The following is a 10,160-nucleotide window of genomic DNA, read 5'->3' as shown; positions in this document are numbered from 1 at the left end:
GTTGCAAATGTCTGTGCTTGTATTTGTTTGGTGTAGGGGCTTTTTCATTAAAGTGACAGAGGCCAATAAGCACCATGGCCTTGCTATGGGATATAGGACTAGCAGCAGTTGTGTCTTGGGCCAGGGACAGGCTAGCTGGTTAAGAGATTATGAGGACTCGAAGCTACAGCACCTGGAGTTGTGTTTTCACTTTTGTGCTCACAAAGAATAATCTGAGTCTACAGCCATGCCACCCTGACTGAACAAGCCTGATCCCGTCTGATCTCAGAAGCTAAGCAGGGTCGGGCCTGGTTAGTATTTGGATGGGAGACCACCTAAGAAGACCAGGTGCTGTAGGAATAAGAAATAAAAAATAAAGGATTGTAAGCTGACAAGGTCCTTGCAATCTGTGAGGTCAACCAACGGTTGCTTCGCCTAAAAATAAATAAATAAATAAATAAATAAATAAATAAATAAATAAATAAGAATAATCTAAGTTGAGCAGATGATAACATGTGTAATCCATGAAAAAGGGAGCTGCTGTTACCTTGTTTGGCCTCTTCCCTTCAATTTCTCCAGATCTGTTTGCACACTTCCAGTAACGGGCTTCCTGTCTGGTGAGGCAGCGCTACTTGTGAAAAAGTTCTTTCTTGCCTGGGCTCCCACCTGCAATTTATAGGTCTGTTCCACCTAGTCCAGGGTTCTGGTCTCAACTCAGAAATTGTCACATTGCATGAACTTGGGCCAGTCTGTAAGGCTCAATTTATCTATCCGAAAAATGGGAATCCAGTTGTCTTGTTTCAAGAATTATAACAGAGTTTCCAGCTGCTAGTAACAGAAATTGACTCTTAAGCAGACTGACTTAAGCAGAAAAATAATAAGGAGAGTGAGCAGCTCAGAGAATCTCTGGGCGGAGCAGAGAAGCAGCCCCAGAGGCTACACAGCCACAAGCAAGGCCCCAGATCACACTGCAGAACTGGCTTTCAGGACCTTACTGCCATTACTGTTACCACCACCACCACCATGCACTAGGCTCTGCAGGCTGGGTTGCAGCATCCTGTCCATGACTTCAAGTGCCACCAGCTCTACTGCCCTAGGAACTGCCCTGGCCTGTTATATCCACAGTAACCACCAAGGGGAACTCTCTGTGGTCCCTGCTCCTTTGGGCCACTAGCTCCTGGGTCACAGTCTGGAGTCACATGTCTGGTTGCCAGAGACTAGGTCATGAGCTCTTGCCCTGCCACAGGAAGGCTGGGAAAAGTGTGCACTTGGTACTTTCAGCCTCTATGGTGGAAGTGGCTCTACCTCAGAATGAGGGGAATTCCCCATCACAGGAAGAGGGTTCAGATCCTGGGTAGCCAAAAAGAAGAACAGAGAATCAAATAATATATGTTAAAGAGGTCTGGAAAGATATCAAGCTTTACATACCTGCTGAAGATTATTATTCATTCTGCAACTATTTCTGCTGATGCACAGGGAAGAAAGTTATGGTCGCTGTCCTCAAAGATAGCACAGTACTATCAAGGAGTAGAGAGGTATGGGCTGGATAACTCTTGTTCCAGTCAGGAGCTGGTGGCTCTTGTGGATTTCAGGGTGCCCAGATTATCTGCTGATTAGCTGTGAAGTACCAAGTCCCAGAGGGATGGGCAGTAGCTGGGGCTTCTCAGGCCACCAAGTGTTTTCTTGGAGGTGGGTGGTATCTCATAATCTCACTGTATCTGGGGCTGTGTATCAGTCCACTGATATCTTATACCCAGGCCCAAGGAATCCTGCCCACACACACCTCTTCCCTGTTGAGAACTGTTGTAGTCTCCTTGCTTAGTATCCATTCCCTCTCTTCTGGTAATATACCCTGATCTTCATCTGAGGAACTACTCCTCTTGTTATTTTTAGCTCACATACTTCAGGAGGAGTTGATCCCTGGCTTGAGAGTCACACGTGAATCAGAGTCATATAGCGCATTAAGCATTGTGCCGAGTTACATAGTGGTTGGTTTAGGGATGGGCATGTGACCCAAGCCAAGCCATCAGATCCAGTCAGAGCCAATACCCGGTGTTTGAGTGGCTAAGAAAAAGATGTCCTTTCACCTGGACTTGGAGATGTAAGGGTGTCAGTTTGGAGTGTCTGGGTTCTCAGAAGTCCTAACACCTGAGGTCAACAAGCAGAGATGTTGGGACACAGGCAAAGAGGGAGGTGGCCTATGGGTGACTGTGCCTAGGAGGTAGCTGAGAGTCTCAGAGGGCACAAAGGAGGCCTCCACAGGGCTCATCCTAGCCTTGTGTAAGCAAACCAGGCAGACCCTGCGAGTGCAGAGCTAGGGCTTGTGAAGGTCCACGCTGAGGTCAGTTCCCTGCAAGCCTTCCAAGAACCTCATGCTGCTCAGGTACCCCCTCCCCCGCACCAGCCCTCTGAAAGAAAAAGGAGAGTGCAACTTATCTTAGGGTTAGGGCGGAGATGGGGTAGAGGGGTCAAGTTGAGGCCCATTTTAGACTTTGCATTGGGCCCCAGTTTCACTAAACCCCTTCTACATCATTCAAGCTCTCCTAGATTGTCAACTGCCTGCTGGCTCAGCTCAATAGCACATAGGACATGGCCTGGTACCTGAGAGGTTTCTAGCGATGTTCACCAAAGGAGCGGGAGTCATGGAGCTAATGGCCCCACTGCACTTTCTCTGAGTGGAGAGCTTCGCACTTCCAATGTCTGGATGACATTGGATCATTCCAATGTTAGGAGGCCCTAAGAGTGCCTTGCACATGGTAGGTAGGTGCTTCCTGACCCTGTTGAATGGCTGGATAGAATGGTTTCCAGTCCTAGGAGCAGAATCTGGGTCTGCCTTAAAGCCAGATAAAGTACCCACTCTGTAGGCTAGAGAAGCTTCAGGGTTGGGCCCAGAGGGAGCAGGACCTGCCTTAGCCCATACAAAAGTCCCTGGAGATGCTGAGTTATTAGAGAGGACAGTGTCAGCCTGGAAGACGAGGCACTGAAGTCAGAGAGAAGCAGAGCCTGCCTGTCTTCATCCCCCTGTACAGATTGGAAAACTGAGTCTTAAAGAAAATTGGTGCCTTGTCCCCATCTCATAGCTAATCTGCTAAATCCCAAATTAGTGCTGTGCCGTCATGCCCACTTAATTAATCTCTCCTTCTGCAGTTCTGAAGGAGAAGTTCTGAAAAGCATCACTGCCCACTCACACACAGCCATACCTAGCACAGATCAGGCACTTCACCCTTTCCCTCCCTCTAGAACAGGTGCCAGCAATCTGTTTATGTAACATTTGACAGTAAATATGTTAGACTTTGTGGTCCATAGGTCCATACAACTCTCTGTTGCAGCTACGCAGCTCTGTCTTGTAATGTGAAAGCAGCCAGAGACAATATGTAAATGAATGGGCATGGCTGTGTTCCTTTGTTTATGAGCACTAAAATTTGAATTTCATATAATTTCCACATCATGAAATATTATTCTTTAATTTTGTTTTCAACAATCAGAAAATATAAAAAACTATTCTTAGCTCATGGGCTGTACAAAAATAGGCAGAGGGCCAGATCAGGCCCTCAGGCCATAGTTTGCCAATTCCCTGTTCTAGAATGTGCTGTCCTGGGGCCTGGATGCCCAGAATCACTGAGGCAGTAAGTCATGTCATACCGAAATACGGGTGGTAACAGAATGACAAACCCTTCTGTCTTGCCCAGGACTGAGGGGTTTTCTGGGATGTGGGATTTTTGGTGCTACAGCCAGGACAGTCCCAGGCAAACCTAGGACAGTCCCAGGATGGTTGATCACCCTAGGTGGTAATCATTAACCCAAAGAGACAGGCTTCAGGAGGCCACAGGCCAGGGTTCTAGTGTGGGCCTCAAAGGCCTGCCCCTGCACTGCCTAGTCCTTGTGGTTGTGGTAGAGCCTCCTCCTGCTCTGCCTGGCCCTCAGCAGGGAGACGCCCCCTCCTCCAAGCGAGAAAGAAAACTTCTGTGGTCTGGGCGCTCTCAAAAGGCAGGAAGTTGAATCATCGGCTTCAGTAACGTCTCCGTCAGCCTGTGGGTCTGCCCTGGGAGCTCAGGGCTCCAGGCCCAGGGGGCTGGCTCCACACTTTGTTTGCTGCTTTCTCTGACCAGGAAAGCTCCAGAGGGAGGCCTCTGAAGAAATGACAGCCATTGAGTCAGGTGGAGAGGAGAGCAGGATGGCAGGTCCACCTAGGCTCTCACCCAGCTCAGGCCTAAGCTCTCTGTGTGGCCTTCAGTGACTCCCTCGCCCTCTCTGTTTCTTGGCTTTGGATTCTACCACAGAAATGCTGATTCTTGAAATCCCCTTGATTAAGAGTGTGGATGGTGACCAAAGTGAGAGCATCCTGGGTCCCTGGAGGACTCATTCTAGCTTTACAACCAAGGATGCAGGATGCTCAAACACACATCTCTTTCTCCCATTCACCTGGGAGCAGGTCCTGACCAGCCACCTGGTTCAGACTGTTGAGACTTTAGAAAGGCAACAAGTCTGGATTTAGAGGGCTAGTGGAGAGAGGCAGACAAGGAGAAGCAGGTTAAAGAGGGATACCTACTGATAATAACAATGATAACTATACCATCTGTTGTTTATTAAATGCTCACTATGTGCCAGGCCCTGGATGATCTCATTTGACCCTCACAATGTCCCTTTAAAATAAGGACTATCATTATTTCCATTATATAAGTCAAGCAAAGGTTCAGTACTTTGCCCCTGGTCAAACAGCTATCAAATGGTAGAGCAGGCATTAACTGCTTTGTTAGGAATGTAGCTTTGAGGTTTGAGGGCTGTGGCCTATGGCTCAGGAAGCCCACAGGTGGCACGGGGGAGGGATGAACTTCCCAGAGAAGTTGAAGGTAGGTGGGGAGACAAAGTGTTCTTCCCTCCTGGTGCTGCATAGGACCTCCAGAAAATACTTAGAAGTCTAGGGTTTGCTGGGCTTGGGGATTGTGCCCTTAGAGGAAGCAGATCTCGCTGCACAGATTCTCCAGAACATCTCCAAGGGCCTAGTGAGGGAAATTGGACACAACTTAGCTATCCTCAGTAACCAAGTAGGTAGATGATCCTGGGGAAAGAAGCCAACCCGGCTACCACCCCCATCATAGACTCATGCCAGGCCTGGAGAAGCCTTCTTCCCTAGGAACATTAAGTTTAAAGGTTTATTCAAACCCCTGAGCATTCCTAACCCTCCCTGGGGTGCCATGAAATTCTGCACGAATCCCTTAATCTAAAAAGAGTTTTGTTCATGTCTGCTATATGGTCACTTACTGAATTGATAAGAGGCTTCATTAGCCTAAGGACCTACTAGGGGGCTGGGCCTGGACTGAAGTCTTGGGGTGGAGATAGGGGGCCTGGAATCTGGGTGCGAAGGCTGAGGCTACCCCTCCTGATCCCCACCTGGGCCAAACCATGCTTGCAGACTCTGCTCCCATTACCTGGCTATTTTGGGCAGCCCTGAGCTAGACTTGATTATGGCAAAACTGAAATAGCTCCTTATTAGACATGGCTAGCTCTCCCTTCCAAACGAGCCTTTTTGGGACCCTTGGGGTCTTGTGGTGAACACCCACCCCTCCCCCATCCTACCCTCCAGTCTCTCTGGCAGGAAAGGAGGAGCAGCCCAGGCAGCCCAGCCTCACCCAGGGCCTCTGCACACAGTATGAGCTCCATGGGCACATGTGGGGCTGAGGGCCAGTGGCAGCACAATGCCTCTGGCCATGTCTGGGCCCTGCCTCTTCCCTGCCCCCAGCTTCTCCCCACTGGAGAAAGGGCAGAACAGGACTGGCCGGTTGAGGACACTGGGACTGTGCCCAGGGAGTGACAATTCTGGGCCTCTCCCTATTCCCTATGAGTGTCAGCCTGGGTGTGGGGCCTGCAAGGCCCCAGTTCCTCCCCAGTCCAAAGGCCACTAACAGCCCTGTATGTGGAAGGAGCTGTTTTTAAGCCAGGAAGGTGCAAGACAAAGGAGGGCAGGTAGGAGAGAAGGAAGAGGCTGAGCTTAGTGCATATCCTGGAGCCTGAGTGCATCTCTGCCTGGGCAGGGCTAGCCCACCGGGGCTGCCCTCAGCTTCACCCCACCCTGCAGCCTGTGCTTCCGGACAAAGCTCTGTAGAATAGCCTGTCTTCTTCAGCCGCTCCTGCTCCAGGGTGGCAAGTCTCCTGTAGGACTTGAGTGAGATATCAGCAGGCTGCCAGGCTCCAGAGGCAAGTCCCTGCCCAGCTACTCCTAGCAGAGAGTCTCCTCTCCAGGGCATTTGGCCTTATCAGAGTTGGATGCTGTCAGAGTTGCCAATGGTGGAATTTTTGACCCAAGGCAGGTGGGTGAGGGAGATCATCTGGCTCAGGGGACCCTTTGCAAGTCCCTCAAATTGCCTCTGGTGGGCAGTACTCCACTGCAGCCCTGGTCACTGGTGGAGCTAAGTGGGTTCAACGGAGCCCCAAGTGGTGGGAGCAAGGGGACCTCAAAACTCCCAGGGAGCTCCTTGGAGATGCAGTGTGGCGGAGCAAGGGAGACCATCTAGCAGTCAGGGCTATTGGTGTGGGACGGCTCTGCCTCAGAGGCGATGAGTGACTGTCACAGGGACATCCAGGTACAGTGAAAAGGCTGGGCAGGGATAGAGAATTTTGAAATGGCTGAGAGCAGGACTCAAAACCTCTGGCTCCCTGATCCTAGATTTCGCATGGAACAGAGAGGAGGCTGAAGGGAACAGGTAAAAAGATGCCCACCTGGACACTATGTTGTAGACTAAATGAGCCCTCAGACTGTGAGACTCTCAGAAATCAGAGAAAGGCACCAGCACTTTGCAGTCAGTGTCTGAGAGTGTTTCCTGAAAAGGGGGGCCTGCTGATGGAGAAAGAAGCTGTCGAGACAGGGGGACTGTGGGAGCAAGAGTCTAGAGGTTGGAACATTCAAGGCAGGTGTAAGGAAATGTGTACAAAGGTGGTGAGTGATGAGGTGGCAAACAGTAGAGAGCTCTGGTTCTGTGCTCCATGTCTCTCCAAGCCTTTGCCCACTGTGTTATGGGTTGAATTGTGTCCCCACAAAAATATATATTGAAGTCTTAATACCCCTTATTTGAATGTGACCTCATTTGGAAATAGAGTCTTTGCAGATTTAATTGAGTTAAGGCCATTAGGGTGAGCCTTAATCCAGTATGACTGACATCTTTCTAGGAGGGAAATTTGGACAGACACATGCACACATAAAGAACGCCATGTGAAGACAGAGAGACAACAGACACAGAAGGAAGACGGCCATGTGAAGATGGAGGCAGAGATTGGAGTTATGTTGCCATAAGCCAAGGAATGCCAGGAGTCACCAGAAGCTGAAAGAGGCCAAAAAGGATCCTCCCCTAGAGGCTTTGCAGGGAATGTGGCTCTGCTAACACCTGGGTTTCGAACTTCTAGCCTCCAGAACTGTGAGAGAACACATTTCTGTTGTTTTAAGCCACCCAGTTTGTGGTACATGCTTTGTTGTGGCAGTTCTAGGAAATTACCACAACCAGGCTGCTGCTGCTGCCTGGAACACCCTTCCAGCCAGTCCCTTCCAGCTGGCCCTCTCATTGCCTTCTAGTTCCATTACCTGCCCACACAGGCAGAGTTGAGTGCAGTTGCTCTGTGTGACCCCATGCTGAGCCCTCATCCAATAGATCTGTAAGGTTTACTGATAGTCTGCATCCCCAACTACATTGCAATTTCCTCAGGGCAGAGCCTGGCCTGTAGTAGGGCAGCACAGCGCTGGTACACAGTAGGTACTCAGTCATTGTAGAGTGAAGAGAGGAGTAGTTGAAAGGTTCTGAGCACCTCTCAAACTAGGATGAGCCATCTACTTTTCCACAGCCTGGTCTATATTAGATGGGCACAGGACAGTCCAAGGAGAGGTAACAGCATCAAGCATCATCCACACAGGCCGCTCCCAGCTTCTGCACTCTCCAGTCCCCTCCTGGCACGGTGTGAGTCTGAACAACCTGGGGAAGTTCCTAACCTTCCCTTTCAATTGGGCCAGTAGCCCTAGGAGTTTGCTACAATATAACTGCTCAGGTCCCTCCAACAAGGGGACTGTGTCTGTTGCTTGATGACTCATGTACACTGCTCCATCCCGCAGCCTTGGGCGGGACCTAGAGCTGGGGACAGTGCCAGCCAGAGCAGGCTAAGAGCTTGGACATCCCTTTGCCCCAACCCAGTCCCCAGGAACGGAGTGTACTCAAGGCTTCAGGACAAGAATCTGGAAGCAGGGAAGCAATTCTCATCTGAAATGAGATCTGAGTGACGAAAATGAGCAGACAGAGGAAACAGTGAGTTCAAAGGCCCTGAGGTAGGAACGAGTGTGGCATGATCGAGAACTGAAAAGAAGGCAGGGAAGAATCAAACATGGTGAAAGAAGGTCAGTAGTAGGACATGTGATTAGATTGGGCAGACCTGGAAAATTCGGGATAATCTCTCCATCTCAACATCCTTAAATTAATCATATCTGCAAACTCCCTTTTGCTATATATTAGTATAACATATCCCAGGTTCTGTGGAGCACAACACAGACATCTTGTGGAAGGGATTATTTTGCCCACGTCAAGGCCTCGCTCATCCTCTTGTCTGTCTCTCTCACTCTATTGCTACACTTCTGTTTTCCTATCTACCTATTTGGGTCTGACAATGGATCTATTGGCCTATCACCTGGCCACAACTTATCCCTCTTTCTATCTGTTTATCAAGAATCCACAAGTTATTTATCAGTCTATCATTCCTCCATGGCTTTAATCTTTCAATCTGATAACTGCCTCACCTCTCAGCCATCTGTCTAATAAACTAACTTTTAAATTCAATCTATCATTTAGTTGTCCTCTACCCATGACAAATTATCAATCATCTAGCTCCATATTTGCACATGTGTCATATATGTGGACATTCTTTCTCAATGTCTACAAATAAATATTCCTTGAGTGCTTGCCATGTGCCAAATTCTTTGTCATGTGTGGATGAGATAAAGGGCTGATGACACCCCAGTAGTCATATTGGGTCCTTTTTCTTCATTATCATCATTATCACCATCAATGCCATCACTGCCAATTCATGCACACTGTTTAATTTTGTTATCCACATAGGGACCATTTTTATATGGACTTTCCAGCCAAATCCAGACTGTTCTAGTCTGCCTTTTGCTTACTAGCCATCCTGTGTATACATAAATAATGCAGATTCATTTCAACTTGATCTTAGATAAAGAGTGGGTAGAAAAGTATATCTGCTGGGCAAGCATCTTATGCATCAAATAGCAAATCCTAAAGTTAAATGGAAATTATTTTTAGGTTGTCTGGGCAGAAATCACAGAAAATGGGGACTCCAGAGATAGGGACCCCAGGCATGTTTGGGTACATGCAGACACACTATACACACACAAATGCATATGTGCACACGTAAGCTCACGTGTGCCCTTCCTCTTCCCTCTTCCCTCACCTAGTGGCTCCTTCCGGGCTCCCTCCTCTCCCCTCATCCCCACACACGGGCTAAAGCAGACACTCCAGCACTGATTCATATCCTACCTCATTTAGTTTCCAGTCTAGGAATCTCACCTCTCCACCTCGGCTGTGTGGTCTTCCAGGGCAAGAATGGCACCTGTTCTTCCTTGGGCACACCTTCCTAGCCTGACCAGACACTTAAGAGCTGCTTGCCTTTCCTTAAACTCTGAGGGAAGTTGAGGAACAGAGAGGTAAGAAGTTAGATCCCTAATGGTAGAGGTTCTCTAGAGGAGACCCCACTGCTGAATACGGTCCTCTCTGTACCCGAGAATCGGCCTCTAGTCTCAGCTGGGTGCCAGGGTAATGCAGGGTTTTCTCTTTCTGTAGAACTCTCCTAGAGGAGCTGTATTAGGTGGATAATCTGCCTGGAGCTGGCCTAGCTGGGGATCAGCTCAACAAGAATTCTCTTGTTTCTAAGCATCCCCATTGCACAGGCATCCAGTGCCAGTTCCTGTCCAAGCCTCTCCCCAGGGCTCTGGCTGAAGATCCATCACATTTGGAAGTAACTTGCCACCTGCCAGAGCTGCAGGTCCTGGATGTCCAGCAGTTACAGTGCCCAAAGCCAGCCCAAGCTCACAAGTCACTTTGTGCACAGCCGTAAGGGAGGAATAGCTTGCTCACTAGTGCCTGCAGGATCTTGCATGCTAGAGCACTTCCCAGCAGTGAGAGGCTGGTGAA

The 10,160-nt window shown here is 49.2% G+C and overlaps 1 pseudogene; it reads left to right on the top strand.

The window, feature by feature from the left end:
- Positions 1–216: 216 nt before the first annotated feature.
- On the top strand, positions 217–339 carry LOC112472095 (annotated as a pseudogene).
- The last annotated feature ends 9,821 nt before the right edge of the window (positions 340–10,160 follow it).

This window comes from Pteropus alecto, unplaced genomic scaffold (assembly GCF_000325575.1).
Source record: "Pteropus alecto unplaced genomic scaffold, ASM32557v1 scaffold78, whole genome shotgun sequence".
Lineage (NCBI taxonomy): Eukaryota > Metazoa > Chordata > Mammalia > Chiroptera > Pteropodidae > Pteropus > Pteropus alecto.
The sequence above is the reverse complement of the archived record's forward strand: the minus strand, read 5'-3'. Positions and strand labels throughout refer to the sequence as shown.